Here is an 18197-nt window from a genome sequence, read left to right on the forward strand (position 1 = left end):
TTGAGTCACAGCCACATTCAGGTGTGCCACATCTTCGTAATGTACCACACATATCCTCTACCAAAAACAACACTTTTTGCAATATGACCACCTTCATGATAACCATTGTGAATGGTCATCTCATGATAGTTATGTACATTATGATACTGATATCACTACACAACATATGATTTTTATGTACTAATTTAATCTATTTATCCTCACGCATTACTGCAGAAACATAGTATGTTGTATGTTAGGGAACTCAAAACTTCTAAGTACACAGGCATGTACAGTGTTATTACAACTATTTACACTGGCGACACACTTTATTCGAGCTCGGCTAGTCCCACGAATTCGGGTATACCCGGGTGTATTGAGGTTTGTGACTGTTTTCTGCCCGAGTGCATTGAGGTATTTTCCAAGCAGGGATTGAAGCATTTTATTCCCGCTGGCTGCAATACTGCACAGTATATATATATATACTGCATTACAATTCATGAATTTATGCCATCTGGTAGACACGCGAAGCATTGCAGCCTATTAAATCCTAATCATTATCATTTAACAGATCAGCCGCCCGTCAGCCAGGCATGAACCCAGGCTGGAAGGGCAAACGCAACGGGGCTTGTCAGAGGTGAGGAGCGGCGCATTCCAGGTATCTGCCAGGTACATACTGGGTATTTGCTCGAATAAAGTGTGTCGGTGCAGTATGTTCACTTTCACACACATTTTCGGTTAAGGAACTGATGTTGTTAGTTAATCATAAATACAGAACATACAATAAGTGTTTGTTCAATATTTACACATGTAAATGTCAAACTTATGTTATTGTTATATATAGTTGCCCCTGGAGGACATGTGTCACCTGAGATGGAACAAGTGTCTTCACCTGGGTCAGCCAGCTCAACACAACTAGAAGGTGAGTGTATCATTTGCTGGCCATATAATATGTGCTCTTCTATATGTTATGTTGTCATGTTCATTATTTGTTTTGCACATCTTCTTTAAATAGGATTACTTAGTGTCAGTGAAAATTAAGTGTAAGGCAACATGTATTGTGTTAGTGATGTGAACTATCATGTAGGACTTCGGAGTTTAGAGCAACTTTTCATTCATTCATATTTCATACTGAGTCCAAACATTATTCGTAAGTCAAGGTAGTTTTTAATGTGAGGTTATAAAACGTATGCTAACATGTTAGGTGTTACTTAGGACACAGTACAATTACATAGTAACACAGCATACATTAACATGCCATTTAATAATGTGTACATTTCTTTTTAGAACATCATGGTGATGAGGATGATGAGTATGATGAGGATGACGCCGCAGAAGTGACTGAAATACAATCATGTGACCATGAAGAGGTGCCAATAGAAACTGTTGTACCGCCAAATCGTCCATCAACTTCCACATACGATGCAATTGTAGCTTCAGAGGGAAAAATAGTGGACGCAGAAAATCGTCGCCATTCAGACATGATGACAGTACTGGAAAGGATGATTGGACTGCAGGAAGAAACAGTATCACAATTGGCACATCTCCACAGAGTCTTCATTGAAGTGCCTAAACAGTTGCAAAAAATCAACACCTCATTCGAAGCATTAGTTGTTCAGCAAACACAAGCTAATTACTGGAGAATGACTAATGTACCACAATTCAACACCTCACAGCCAGGATCTGTTCATGCAGGTCAGTTTTCACCACATTCATCTGATATTCATTCACCAGGCCCAAATGTTACCGGTCAAGTAGCAGACATTGCTGTGCAGGTTCCTGACGACATCCTACCGCTGCCATCTGTACAAATTCAGCAGCTGACACCTACAAAGGAGGCCACAAAAAGAAAACACAAGCAGTTACTACTGACCAGTTTTTGGTCAAAAACAAAAAAAGACTCACATGAAACAGACCGACCATCACTTGTGCAGTGTCTACCAACTTGCTCACATGTGTCAGTGGGCACAAGCTCTGTCGGTGAGTCACTTGCCATAAGCCCTGTCCGTGAACAGTCAGTACCCACAAGCCCTGTAGGTGAGTCACTGCCCAAAAGCCCTGTAGGTGAATCGCTGCCCAAAAGCCCTGTAGGTGAATCGCTGCCCAAAAGCCCTGTAGGTGAATCACTGCCCAAAAGCCCTGTAGGTGAGTCACTGGCCACAAGCCCTGTAGGTGAGTCACTGGCCACAAGCCCTGTAGGTGAGTCACTGGCCACAAGCCCTGCCCGTGAAGTGCCAGAGGCCACTCAAAGTGGCTCTGTTGTGCCTAAAGTTGGTGGCAAAAGAAAAAGGAAAATTCAAGAGACAACAATCAGGCCTGTTACTCGCTCGCAAAAGGAACAAAAAAAATAAATGTTATAATTCAGAAAATATGTCTTTGGCCTTGTTTTGTTGACTTCAGATTATCTAATTACTATTGTATGTATGCTGAAGACTGTGTTGTTTCCAAACTTTCAACTATGTTCTTGTACACGTGAAGTTTTGGAAATGTTAACACTCATAATTAATTGTGTTATAAATATTTATGTTTTAATCGTCTGTTCAGTAATGGTCCACCAGGAGCCAGTTGCTAAGTTTAGAGAAGCTGCCATTGACTTTGCAGCAAAACATTGCATTTGGGTGTGTTAATTGATGTAAGAATTGCATATGCATATTAGTCACATGCAATTATAAAAACACCTAAGTAAGTGCAAACATCTTTCTTGTACGTGTACAGCAGGATTATGTGTAAATTATTACTTACCTTTGCCTTGCTTGGCCATTGTAATTTTGTCCTTTAATCATTTGTGTGTTCGTTTCAATAACATCTCAGAATGTATAATAATATATATACACACACACTGAGTGTGTGTGTGTGTGTGTGTGTGTGTGTGTGTGTGTGTGTGTGTGTGTGTGTGTGTGTGTGTGTGTGTGTGTGTGTGTGTGTGTGTGTGTGTGTGTGTGTGTGTGTGTGTGTGTGTGTGTGTGTGTATATATATGTGTATATATATATATATATATATATATATATATATATAGTACTATATAGTACTATATAAACTGGTATACATGTATTTTACAAACTAATACACTTCATGCTTCCTTGTGAAAACACTATTTTAATAATACAGGCCTAATGTTTGAGAAATATCCTAAGTATGAGACTCTAACAGTATTGTGCTTAAACAAATGTTTATTACTTAATTCAATCATGTTTCTCACCATTTAAATAGGTTTCATACAAGGTATACTTAATGCCATCAATGTTGTGTGTACTCCTGCAATATTAAAAAAAATAAAATATAATATATAAATATATATATATTTTTATAAGAGAGATATATTTATATATATATATATATATATATATATATATACACGTATTTAAACTCATGCAGACAGGGAGTTAACCAGACTTTCACATACACACAGAAATGTAAGCGGGGAAAAAACATTTCTTTTTGCAGGTGTGTGTTTTTACTGATATGCCTGGCTAAGAAATATTTTCACACAGTGGTCTTTGTTAGTTTTCAAAAAAACACTATGTGAACGCATTCAAAGTCTAGGGATGTTTTTCACAAACGAGATAAAAGAAGGAGAAATGTTTCTCCCACAGTCCCATATCACGAACCACAACTGTTAACCCAATTAGACAAACAAATCCAATTGGCGTTTGAAATAAGGAGTCAAAGTAGTTAGTTTTGTTGACCTTGACAAGGAAAAACAGGAGTTTGTTAGCCATTCAGCACATTCATTTTGATGAGCAAATAACACAGACCTGCACACAGCTTTTGTGCTACTCAGACATGGCTGATGAATTCGTTAACAATATTAATCCCCTTTTAGGGTATAAGTACATGATCTGTGAAGCCATCTTGAACAGTCGCGGACAGAAAGCAAGCACACGCCAAATCGATGATTTCATTCGAGCAAAATATCCTTATTACCAAGACCGTAAGCATGCACGGAATTTTAATTCCTCAATAAGATTCACTTTATCAAGTAATGACTTTTTTGAACGTGACCAGGATAAGCTACAACACACCTATGGTTTCTGGAAGATTGCCCCGGAAAAACAATTTCTCCTGAAAGACGGCACTTATATTGTCGTGAAAGGCATATTTATTCCTAATGGCAATAGCAATGTATCCGCTACTACTGATCCGTTTGAATCGATACGTGCTGCAATATCTGCAGCCTCCATTCCTGAAACCCACATTGTACAAGAACAAAAGTACTATGATTATGTACCAAGCCTTTCAGCTGAAAATGCATTGGAATGGGAACCCGAAGAAATGAACCTACCTCCCGACCAATTATTTGAAGAAAGCAGTGGCGATTCCTATGAGCGCATCCTGGAGGAGATATGTGTCATACTGGATTCAGCGGTTGGGTTAAGCGTGGATGAAAATGCCTTGCATTTCTGGAGCGACCAGTTGCAGCCAGGCGAAGAGTTAATTCTAGAAGAATGGTAAATATAACAATCGTTATGCGTTGACTCTGCGTTTAAATTTTTTTTTTTTTGTAACCACCATTTTCACTTTCAATGCGTGGATACAGCGTAACATTGCAGACTGCATAACATGTAGCGATCACAAACAAATTGTTTCCTAATACAATATAGTAGAACCTGAAAGAGTAGTACACATTGCTGACGGAATAAATATACGTACTTTCCTATCCCTTTAAACATATTAGCAACATTTTTCCATTACTCTAACACATACCTGTTTTGTTATCATGCAACATCTACAACATTGAAAACCGGGTCCACCACGTATGACGTGGGACCCTTGTCATGGGCCAAGGCGTCCTTAAAAAGGATTACTGATGTAAGTCCCGCCCCCAAGCGACGTGCGCGCCTCAAAGCCTATTGGCTGTCATGTTTTGTTATAGTAACGGTAACTGCAGTGTGTGATGCGTGCGGCTCAGTGTTTGTAGGCGTACCCTGGGCGTTAGCCGAATGTTAATTGAGTGGGAGGAGTGTTAGCGTGCGTTTCACGCTGGCTTAACATGACGTCACACGTATTGCATTTGCGCATTGTGTTATCGGCCGTGCTTTCTGTTCAAACACGTCTGTTTAAAAAGAATACAGATGTACTCGTTTAGAACGAATGTAGTTTCGTCTTCATTGTATTTGAAATAAAGATGTTATGTTTACTGGTATTTTCAACATGTATTGAACGCACAACGTACGCTTTGTTTTGCGCATGCGCTAACAGTTAGTGGAGCCAAGCGTGAAGTGCGTGCGCACACAAAGATGTGCGCGCACATCTTTCAGTATACAGGCAACGTTCACTTCTTATACATAGTTATGCCTGCTACAAATTTAAAGAAACATTACATACTGATGAACAGTTTTACTTCTAACATATAAGTGACTGACGTGTGTATCTACACAATCATATAGAGCTGCGTAACGCGTTGTCACGGATGCATATCTAGTAAGGTGCCATCTTTGACCATCATGTGTTTGCTGTATTTCAGAGATGTCGGGGAAGATACAATCGGATCAATGTATGATTTCAGAAGAGTCTACCTTTATATGAGATGATTGTGAGGAGGAGCCACCGACTACTATACTACATATGGAACTAATTTTATATTGCTTGCAGCGCTTATTAACAAACAATTAAAAATGTGATACCCTTATGCCTATATTGCATAAGCACTTAATTAACATAATGATGTTGCAAAAGAGTGCCTCATGAATTTTTATTGAGTGTTCTTTAATGACTACTAACATTTTATGACATGGTGTGTTTTATATATAACAACCATTCCCACTCTGCTAACACATTTGTGTATTCTAATATGTAATGGAACGTATGACTGTCGAAACTATGTAACAATAATAATAATAATATGAGCATGTTCATGTATAGGGCTGCTAGTTGTACGCAGCGATTTACAGACACATGTTTCAGCCTGAGGTCCCTGGCCCGTGGAACGTACAAATGTTTTTTTGCCGCATGAGGCACAGGGAGATAAAGTGACTTGGCCAAGGTCACAAGGAGCCCACACCGGGAATTGAACCAGACTCCCCTGCTTCAAACTATCAGTGCCAGTGTGTGTCTTTACTCAGTGAGCCACTCCTTCTCCCAATGTAAAGGACACTTACAACCAAGTAGCCATTTATTTTTAAAATCTCTTGTTACATGGGTATGTAGATAAAATGGTTTGGGACTGTAGCAAATAATGTTACTGGCCAGATGTTATGGTCCCCTCCAATGCATGATGTTCTGAATATGACATCACCATCATGTTATGAAGTACGTTTCTGTGTATATTTCATTAACCTAACTAACTATAGTTTACTGTGTTTATTAATCGTTTAGAAATACATAGTATAGTCAATATGATGATATAAGCTACCATAATGAAGCTGGTGTTATCATTTGTCGGTGTTATACATGGATCCTACACCAATTGATACACACACAAACAGTTGTCTTAAAAAGTGTGTCTATGCTAGTGATGAATGTGCTCCCGTAAGTAAACAAATAAGTACAGTTATCCCCTTTTCTCCAAACACCTCTATATTACATTAATGGAAATTATAAGGAAACATACATAAAATGTGATGAAATGTGAGTAATCATTTTGTAATACAATGCACATGAAACCTCAAGAGTAGCTAAATGCATATACATGATACAGAAAGTACATATATGTAACATTTGTGTTTAAACCAATATGTTGGGTTTTTAGTTCCAATAATTATAGGAAGATTGAGGTAGCCACATCTTATGAGAGATGTCAGCAAATATACATACCATGATCAGTCATACTGCAAATATACCTATAATGCAAAGGAACAATATATAAATTGCAAACATTGACATGCCATCTTCAGTACCGTAAAGAACACATCAAAGTGTGTATTTGGTGTTAAATGTGCAACACCATGTATATTTAATGACATTCAAAATGTAAATCAGCCTGGTGTACACATCATCTGGATGTACATGTTACACTGCACCAATAACATTGTATGTAAGCATACTAGAAGCATGAATGATTATGGGCATAATATGTGTTTTGTCTTAGCATAAGGAATAACACAATGCTAAAATATTATTGCTTTGTTACCCAAGTTGTATTCACATACACACAACTAAAGTACAATTGAAGAGGGATTATATAACCTGTGCAACAATAACATACCGGTGCCACATCCCTTTGTGCACACAGCAGAGAAAAGAAAGGTGTGCAACCCATATTCATCTGTGTCCTAACAGAAGGTTATATAAAGAAACATTATTGTTAATATAACATAATTAAACTATAAAAGTAGTACTAGGAACATATGAGTTTGTACTTACAAGAAAAAAATGAATTGATGAGATTCTGTCGTGTCTGGCCACCACTGGCTGTTTGTTCATTTTCAGCAGCTACATGGGTGGGATGCTCGTCTACCAAAGCCTCAGCTAGGTCTGACTGTACATTGTGCCTGAGTGCAACATTGTGCAAAATGCAACAGGCAAGGATAATATCAGACACTTTTTGAGGCTTGTATAGAAGAGCCCCACCAGTTCTGTCCAGACACCTAAACCTGGTCTTGAGTAGGCCAAATGTCCTCTCTATAACAGATCTTGTAGATATATGGGCTGCATTGTACCTCTCCTCTGCTTCAGTTTGAGGGTTTAGCACCGGAGTCAAGAGCCACGGCCTAATTCCGTATCCTGAGTCACCTATAATGAATGGAGCACACATAAGCTGACATTAGTGATCAAATTGTACAATGCCAACATTCCTAAATCAAAATGTGTTTTGTGTTAGAACATGTAAATGTGTACTCACCCAGCAGCCAACCAGGTTCAAAATGACCCTCTTCGAACGCATGGAAGACTGAAGAGTTCCTCAGGATAGAGGAATCGTGACTGGAACCAGGGAACTTGGGTACCACATGCATTATCCTCATCGTGGCATCACATACCACCTGTACATTGAGTGAATGGTAGTGCTTCCGATTGCGGTACACATGCTCACTCTGACTAGGTGCAATCAAAGCAACATGTGTGCAATCGATTGCACCCAGCACAGATGGTATCCCTGCTATATTATAAAAGCCAGTCCTGACTTCCAGCCACTCTGTTGCCTCTGTAGGAAAATGAATATAATTCCTAGCGCGTCTATTGAGTGCATAGAGAAACTGGGTCAAGGCCCGCGAGAATGTAGATTGCGAGACCCCGCCCACTATGCCCACAGTTGTCTGGTATGACGCGGAAGCAAGATAATGTAATGAGCACAGCATTTTCACAAGCCCAGGGACTGCACGACCTCTGGCTGTGAAAAAATCTAAATCCCCCCTTATCTCCTCATAAAGAGATAAGATTGCTGCTGAACTCAAACGATAGCGACTTACAATCTCCTCCTCACTCATCCCATCTAACAGGGTTCTCTCCCTGTACAGACGCGGACGAGGCACAAGTTCACTCCTCTGTCTTCTCCTCTGATCTCCTGTCCCTCTACCTGTCCCTCGGCCTGTCCCTCTCCCTGTCCCTGTCGTATCCGCGTCACTGTCACTGTCCCTCGGTGTGTCCCTACCTTGCCCTATATCATTCTCTTGATCAGCAAGCATGTCATAGAAAAGAATGTTCCTGCGTCTCCTAAACATTCGCAACATTTTGAAATGAGTAGCTGTGAATGAGCAGGTAATGTGCGTCCTTTAAATAGGTATGTGATGATGTCAGGTGACATAGTAAAATGCAAGGTGTTACATTAACATAATAAAGTACTTCTGTGGCAAGCTGTGTGCACTTGTTGTTCTAAGTATTTGTTGTGTGTATTCTGCAGGGAATGATGATATTTGGCAATGATGTGACGTGAAGCTTTGTACAAAGATTGCTTGCAAATAAATAGTTGCATGTGCAATGCATGTAACACTTGTGAACGCAAGAGTCAGTCATGTAATGAGACAAAAAGGCTGAGATTGACGTGGGAAAAGTTTTGTGTAACATGTGTAATTAGCCATGTTATTGTGACATGTTGCCAACAATGAATAGTCGTGTGCATATGCATGCATTTGTGTAAGGAGGATAGTTGCTATAGAATGAGTTTACAAGGTGTCCCAATGATGAATTACTGTACATGTGTGTATAAGTTAGGTTGAAGTGCTTGTAATGCAACGGTTACAATGTAAACATGCAATGTGATTGAGCGTCCAATAAGTGACGTCATGAAAATAGGGAGGACCCAAACGTAGATGTAAACATGAGAATTTAGATGTACATGAAGGTTTAAAGATGCGTGACACATTACAAGCATTGTGTAATGTAAAGGAACATGAATATACGGTGTATGTGTGACATGTGTGACATCATGTAAATAATTGTCGCTGAGTTGAGTAAAATGTGTGATATGATGTGAGGTTCTCCTTTAAGAGTGTAGTATAGTATTTTCCCTTGCCACATCATCACATGATGAGTAATGTGACCCGCAAATGCTGAAAACATGTAAAAGTCGAATGTTATGCAAATAAGACACATCAGCTGTGACACAATGCAGGGAATGCCCCCACACTGTAATGCAAATCCCCCTTGTATTGTGAGCAATGAAACGTAAACAGTACTATACTGTTATACGTCCCCGCTCCATTGACTTCCATTGATGTACAGAAGATTTTTTTTTTCTAAGTGCCGTTCCGGCAGCCTTAGCGATCGTTCTCCCGTCCAAAATGCCAACTTTAGTTGGCGGGAGAAATCGGCCATAACATCTCAATTTCGTAGTGCCGATCAGCCCCGATAAGCTGTTTTTTTTTGTTGAATCCAGCCGATTTAAAAAAGTGGCGATCAGTGTCGAAAACAGGCTTATCGGCAGCCGACTGGCCATAACCAAATTATCGGCTCCGAAACCTGGCGATATGAAGCACTTATCGGCGCTTACTGAATCTCAAACCCAATTTTGGCTATAAAATGGCCATATTTCCCTTATCAACGCTTACTGCATGAGGCCCATTGTCCACTAATAACTGGCTGTATAATAGCCGAATCCTAGCATAGGATACACCGCCTAAAGGTCACACTCAAAAGAAAATAACAAAAACTTTAATAGTATGCTATAAAAACGACGAGACACTATAAAAATGCACAACAGTGCATATATAAAATCCCCAAATGTGTTAGGTAACGGTACAAATATGAACAAATTGTGTTCAAAACATATAGCTATTTGCAAATCAGATGCTATATATAGGCTGCATTGTTGCATACACAGGTTGAGTAAATCAAACAATAGACACCACGAGGTAAGTGGACGGAATCAATGAACTCAGTGTAGCCACACCATGGTCAGATGTATACCAAAAGGGGCCCTCTACGGGGCCCTCTACATGAGACAATCAATATTATCTAATGCTAAAGCTCTATGAAATCCCTAGAGCTGCTTGATCAGGACCCATGTACAGAGTGGAAAATCACAATCATCAATAGTGTGCCCTGAATCACGTACACTTAAGAGTGCACATATACAGGCCCCCAAACAGTATGGGTAAAGCAGAGCCCAGTAAGCTGGTATACAACCTGATAAATCAGATGGTTTTACAGCAGGCAAATGCTCTGTTTAGTCTCAGGAGCGGCCATTACTCCAACCACAATCCGCGCATGGATTCGGCTATTATCCAGCCAGTTATTAGTGGACAATATACGTTAATTGTCACCTACCTTGAGTGCAACTATAGGGGGCTAATTATAATCCCCTGATTATTTGTGTGTTATGCTAATGTTATTATCAGATGTAATTTTTGGTGTTGTGTATGCTGTACTTTAGGTCAGGGTGAGACTTGCTTTTTATAGTGGGTTTTTTTTGGTACTACTATTTTGTCAGATGTTAACTTTGTTGGATAATGGGTTTGTTTAACGATTAAAAGAGTTAATTGTGTAATTGATTTGGATGGTATTTTAATTGTTTTGGGATTTGAATCATTAATGGAAATTTATTTCGGTTGCCTTGCTTGGTTTAAATAGTATACTTGTTTGGATTTCAGTGTATTTTCTTTTGAATATTTTATTGTTAACATTGATTGGCAGAGTGTACATGGTGCACAGATTTTCTGCATCATGTATACAATGTAAATTCAATGTTTTGATTGGCATTTGATGCTTTTGATTGGCAGATGAGAATGATTTTATTAAAAAATAGTATTTTGTTAGACTGTGACTGATATGGAGAAGTGGTATTTTTACCACTTAATGTTTTTGTTAAACCTTAAACTTTTATTTGTATATTGGTTCATTATGTGTGTGTGTGTGTGTGTATATATATATATATATATAAGCAATACGATACCGTTTGGAAACGAAATCAGCACCACCTTGACAAAGGTTCCATTCGTGGACCGAAACGTTGGTTTTGTGTTTATTTTTTCAATACACTTGTTTGTTCAATTCTGGAGTGCTGCCTGCTTATTTCGTTTCCAAACGGTATCGTGTTGCTTATTCTTCATTATAGGATCTGCACCCACATCAGTGACTATTTTTACGGAGTGCTTTTTGTTCTTTTTCTATGTTATATATATATAAATATGTAAGTATATATATATATATATATATATATATATATATATATATATATATATATATATATATATATGAAGTGCTCTATGTCCCTGGGCTATTCTCATTGAATTTTTGCTCATTACCTTTGAGCTCTGCATCTCTGGGGATTTTACATGAGTGCTATTAGTGCACTATTTGGACTTTTCTCTCCTGCTGCTTATTCCATAGGTGCAGCTTAGTCTGGGCATCAGTATACAGAGCTGACTTGCAGCACATTATAGGGTCTAATTTTTTTTCATTTTCTGCTATTTGTCTTACCATCTCTCACCATTATTAAGAGGTTTATGTATAATTATTATATATTTTTTCTGTGGTCTGGACCTATTTACCATTCATATTAATTATTATTTATTTCATTGGATCGGCCGATCTTAGTCACACTACTGGGGGAAAAACAATTTTTCCCCTGGTTTTGTTATGGTATATTTGCAATAATACATTGTTACCTTGTTTTGGTTCTTACCAGACCTTTTGTACTTCTTTGGTGTTTCTACGCTGTGTCACATAGCGATTTGTTATATGATCTGTGTGGGTCTGTTTTATGTGTTTTTTTATATTTTTTTCTATTTTTCATTATACAGTGTTTTAGTGCACCTTTTTGACCCTACTTTTTCCTTTTTTATGTTATATATTTCCTTTGGGTCGGTAGCACCACCAGAGGGTTACTTTTTACCCTGACCTTTGGTTAACTGAGTACTTAGTCAAATAGGGGTGATTTGACTGCGGCATCTTTTGTGTGTCTTATATATATATATATACAGTGTTCGACAAATCACCCAAAAATCTACTCGCCCAACAAAAAAAATCTACTCGCCACCTAGTCCCGCCCCCAACCCCGCCCTAGTCCTGCCCCCAACCCCGCCCTAGTCACGCCCCCAACCCCACCCTAGTCCCGCCCTAGTCACGCCCCAACCCCGCCCCTTTAAAAAAAAAATAATAAATTCATAGTAAGAACAACATTCGTTTTTGACATTAGTTTATTTATTGAATTACGTTATAATACAATTAGTCCTTGTTACGTGTGTGTGTGTGTGTGTGTGTGTGTGTGTGTGTGTGTGTGTGTGTGTGTGTGTGTGTGTGTGTGTGTGTGTGTGTGTGTGTGTGTGTGTGTGTGTGTGTGTGTGTGTGTGTGTTCCTGAACCCCATAACCAGTGCCTGGACGCCCCCGCGTCACAATATCTAAAGCAGCAATCCCGCCTGGGATCTTACCTGATCCGCAGTCCCTCAATGTCCAGGTACCTATATATACATTGGAGGGGAGGTGTTCCCTACCTGTCTTCTGGGTTAGGGGGGATTCCGATGTCTTCCGTGTGAAGCTTGAGTCAGATCTGGAATAAAGCAGTGTAGTATAGGGCAGTTAAGATATATAGGGTAAATAAAAGATCCAGAGTGTGAGAGAGAGATAGAGAGAGACACACACACACACAGAGAGAGACACAGAGAGAGAGACACAGAGAGAGAGACACAGAGAGAGAGACAGAGAGAGAGAGACACACACACAGAGAGAGAGAGACACACACAGAGAGAAAGACACACAGAGAGAGAGAGAGAAACAGAGAGAGAGAGACGCACAGACAAGAGAGAGATGCACAGACAAGAGAGAGACGCACAGACAAGAGAGAGATGCACAGAGAGAGAGAGCGACACACAGAGAAATAGAGACACACAGAGAAAGAGAGAGACACACAGAGAAAGAGAGAGACACATTGAGAAAGAGAGAGACACACAGAGAAAGAAAGAGACACACAGAGAAAGAGAGAGACACACAGAGAAAGAGTGAGACACAGAGAAAGAGAGAGACACACAGAGAAAGAGAGAGACACACAGAGAAAGAGAGAGACACACAGAGAAACAGAGAGACACACAGAGAAAGAGAGAGACACACAGAGAAAGAGAGAGACACACAGAGAATGAGAGAGACACACAGAGAATGAGAGAGACACACAGAGAATGAAAGAGACACACAGAGAATGAGAGAGTGCGACAGAGAGAGTGCGACAGAGAGAGTGCGACAGAGAGAGTGCGACAGAGAGAATGCGACACAGGGAGAGGACGACAGGGAAAGGGTGACACAGGGTGAGGGTGACACAGGGTGAGGGTGACACAGGGTGGGTGACACAGGGTGAGGGTGACACAGGGAGAGGGAGAGGGTGACACAGGGAGAGGGAGAGGGTGACACAGGGAGAGGGTGACAGGATGAGGGTGACACAGTGTGAGGGTGACACAGGGAGAGGGTGACACAGGGAGAGGGTGACACAGGGAGAGGGTGACACAGGGAGAGGGTGACACAGGGAGAGGGAGAGGGTGACACAGGGAGAGGGTGACACAGGGTGAGGGTGACACAGGGTGAGGGGGACTGGGTGACACAGGGAGAGGGTGACACAGGGGGAGGGTGACACAGGGTGAGGGTGACACAGGAAGAGAGTGACACAGGGAGAGAGTGACACAGGGAGAGAGTGACACAGAGAGAGGGTGACACGGGGAGAGGGTGACACGGGGAGAGGGTGACACAGGGAGAGGGTGACACAGGGTGAGGGTGACACAGGGTGAGGGTGACACAGGGTGAGGGTGACACAGGGAGAGGGTGACATAGGGAGAGGGTGACACAGGGAGAGGGTGAAACAGGGAGAGGGTGACACAGGGAGAGGGTGACACACACACTCACTCACAGACACACACTCACTCACAACCACCCTCTCACTCACAATCACCCTCTCACTCACAACCACCTTCTCACTCACAACCACCCTCTCACTCACAACCACCCTCTCACTCACAACCACCCTCTCACTCACAACCACCCTCTCACGCACAACCACCCTCTCACTCACAACCACCCTCTCACACACAACCACCCTCTCACACACAACCACCCTCTCACTCACAACCACCCTCTCACGCACAACCACCCTCTCACTCACAACCACCCTCTCACACACAACCACCCTCTCACACACACCCTCTCACTCACACACATCCTCTCACTCACACACACCCTCTCACTCACACACACCCTCTCACTCACACACACACACACACACCCTCTCACTCAGACACACACACACGAAACGGAGCCGGGAGTCCCACTCACCAGGTATGTTGGTATCTGGGGCCTGCGGGCGACATCGGGGGCCTGAGGTCGACATCGGGGGCCTGCGGGGGACATCGGGGGCCTGCGGGGGACATCGGGGGTGTGTGGGGGCTTGCAGGGGACATCGGGGGTATGTGGGGGCCTGCGGGGGACATCGGGGCCATGTGAGGGCCTGTGGGGGACATTGGGCCATGTGGGGGCCTGCGGGGGACATCGGGGCCGTGTGGGGGGCTGCAGGGGACATCAGGGCCATGTGGGGGCCTGCGGGGGACATTGGGGCCATGTGGGGGCCTGCGGGGGACATCGGGGCCGTGTGGGGGCCATCGGGGCCGTGTGGGGGCCTGCGGGAGACATCGGGGCCGTGTGGGGGCCTGCGGGGGACATCGGGGCCATGTGGGGGCCTGCGGGGACATCGGGGCCGTGTGGGGGCCTGCGGGGGACATCGGGGGCATGTGGGGGCCTGCGGGGGACATCAGGGCCGTGTGGGGGCCTGCGGGGGACATCGGGCCATGGGGGGGCCTGCGGGGGACATCGGGGGCATGTAGGGGACTGCGAGGGACATTGTGGATATGTGGGGGGCCTGCGGGGGACATCGTGGATATGTGGGGGCCTGCAGTGGACATCGGGGGGATGTGGGGGCCTGCATGGGACATCGGGGGTATGTGGGGGCCTGCGGGGGACATCAGGGGTATGTGGGGGACTGCGGGGGTATGTGGGGGCCTGCGGGGGAATGTGGGGGCCATCGGGGGTATGTGGGGGACATCGGGGCTATGTGTGGGCCTGAGCGGGACATCGGGGCTGTGTGTGGGCCTACGCGGGACATCCGCACGGGTACGGCCCGATGGGAAACGTGGCCGGACGGGGACGCGCTGGATCCAGAAGCCAAGCAACCAACTTTGCGCGCGCGCGACGCCCCCTCCCCCCCCCCCCCCCCCCCCCCCGGTCAGACCAATCAGGGAGAGGATTTTTTTTTTTTTTTTTTTTTAATTTAAAATTTTGGCGCGAGCATGGGAATTCCAAGAGCCGCAGCAGCCTAAATCAACTCGCCAGCGGCCTAAATCCACACGCCACGGGCGTGTGGTTATCATTAATTGTCGAACACTGTATATATATATATATATATATATATATATATATATATATATATATATATATATATATATATATATATATTTATATATATATATAGTTGCATGATGAAGGCACTGTACAAATGAATGGGTGAAGGGTGGGTATCGGGCCAGGGTGGCTTAACCCCTTAATTACCTTTGCGGTTATTATCCGATAAGGTGATTAAGGGGTTAATTGATATCAGAATGTAATTGCAATATATTGGCTATGTTTTTTGTTGGCAACGGAGGACACGGATTTTGCTGGCGAGGGGACTTCTTATTGATGAGGTCAGTAGAACTTTATTTATTTTATTATGATACTTAATGTGTTTAATAATGGGCAAATAATCTATTATCCCTGTCTGGATAATAGTTATTTTGCACATTATTGTACTGTATGTGTTGGGGGGGGGGGGGGGTTGATGTATTTAATGTATAGGACATGTTTATTTTTTTTACATAGGGTTGTTTCCTCAGGTCTGCGGGGGACCTATGAAGACCACCTGTGGTCTCCTCGGGCTTCTCACGGGTAAACGGCTGCCGGGTCCACGGGGGGCCACCTGCAGGGGAAGAACCGGTGACTCCACATCTGTGGGGGCACAGCGGACATATAGGGACCAGCTGAGGGCCCCCAGACCCCTGTCGAACCACCCGAGGCCCCTCAGACACCTGTGGGTCTGACCCGGGTCCCCCAGACAGCCGTGGGCCTACCCGTGGGGACCCCATGGTGGCCCACGGTGACCCGGGAGACCACCTGCTGGACCACGGCGCCTGGCGAGGACCACCTGTAGGCCTCCAGACCCTGTTTGAAACATGGGGCTGGGCTACTGTAGGTCTGTGAGGTGACCCGTCAGGCCCACCAGGGACTCCCGTGGGCCTGGGGTATTAACCCTGTATGTAAAATAATAAAACATGTATTTATGGGGGGGCACAGGGGTTGGGTTATGTATATAATAAATATAATGATGTTTATTGTGGGGCTGTGTATTGTTTTTATTGTGGGTACTGTGGGTGGGGGAAGGGGATATTGGCCCCGGCTGGGTATTGGGTGAGTGAGGGTGGTTAGGCCTCACGGGGTGGGGGGGTAGTGGGGGAGGGTATGTAGGCCTCCCGAGTGGTGGGTGAGGGTGGGTTAACCCCTTAATGACTGTAGTGGTTAATAACCGCTATGGTGATTAAGGGGTTAGGGGATATTACATTGGCTGTTTTTATTCTTGTTCATGTTTTGCAGCATCGGAGGGGGCATGGACGGTGATGAAGATGAGGATGGCCTTCATCGTGGCAGCCGGACATGGGTGAGTGCTATATGTATTTATTGTATTTATTGTTCTTTATGTATTTTAAATGGGCAAATTCACTCTTATCCATATTTGGATAATATTAATTTTGCACATTACTATACTGTATGTGTTAAGGGTGGTGTATTTATGTTTTGTAATTTTTTTAGGAGTGCACTGAATTTGTACTGCAGGCCTGCGGGGAACACCCAAGTGCCACCACCGGCCTATAGTATCATTGCTGTGCATACCAAAAATGTGAAATATGTAATGGGGGAATAGGGGTTGTTGGGGGCACAGGGGGTGTATGTTGTTTATTGCAATGTTTATTGGGGCAATTGTCCCCAATAAACATTCTATTATGCCTTAACCCCTTCATTGCCTTAGCGGTTATCCGCTATGGTAATGAAGCAGCATTAATGTATTTTCATAATATTGTGGGAGCAGGGGGTCCCCTGAGCTGAACCGCATTGATTTGTGGCTCTGGGACCCCCTGCTTCCCGAGTCACAGGCCCCGGTTTGGGGCATCGGTGCTAGTGTCGCCGCCATCTTTATAGCGGGCACGTCGCGTATGGGACGCTGTAAAGATGGCCGCGACACTGGCACCAGATGACACATACCGGGGCCTGTAACTCGGGAAGCAGGGGGTCCCTGATCCACAAATCAATGCGGTTCAGCTCAGGGTATCCCCTGCTAACAGTTCACTATTATTAAAAATATATTCATGCTGCTTCGTTACCATAGCACATAGCCGTAAAGGTAAGGAATGATTGTTTATTGATATGTGTGTTTTACTGTACTGTTTTTACTGTAAATGTGTACAATTACTGTGTACATGTGTGTAAATGTGTACAATTACTGTAAATGTGCAAAGGGTCTCCGGAGCTGAAACGCTTTGGTTTTAGGTCCGGGGACCCCCTGCTCCCCGAGATACAGGCCACTTTATGGGGTGCCGGTATCCCTCGGCTTTGTTTACATTCCGCAATCACGTGACCGTGCAGAGGGATACCGGCACCTCATAACGGGGCCTGTGTCTCGGGAAGCAGGGGGTGCCCAGACCTGAAACCAATGCGGTTCAGCTCCGGGGACCCCCTGCACATGTACACTATGAATAAAATTGAATAAAAAGATTTTTTAATATGCCGATGTTTTCGCCGAGAGAGCGGCGGATCTCTCTCTGCTGCAGACACATCTCGGCAGGG

General features: G+C 43.4%; 1 long non-coding RNA gene across 1 annotated transcript; it reads right to left on the minus strand.

Moving 5' to 3' along the window:
* Nucleotides 1–1209: 1209 nt before the first annotated feature.
* On the minus strand, nt 1210–7626 carry LOC142493431 (uncharacterized). The gene is made up of 6 exons (XR_012801106.1): nt 7283–7626; nt 7125–7191; nt 6734–6759; nt 4263–4417; nt 3180–3235; nt 1210–1806 (listed from the first exon to the last, which is right to left on the minus strand). It is a non-coding gene; the product is annotated as an uncharacterized LOC142493431 (long non-coding RNA).
* Nucleotides 7627–18197: the final 10571 nt, after the last annotated feature.

This window comes from Ascaphus truei, chromosome 4 (genome assembly GCF_040206685.1).
Source record: "Ascaphus truei isolate aAscTru1 chromosome 4, aAscTru1.hap1, whole genome shotgun sequence".
Classification (NCBI taxonomy): domain Eukaryota; kingdom Metazoa; phylum Chordata; class Amphibia; order Anura; family Ascaphidae; genus Ascaphus; species Ascaphus truei.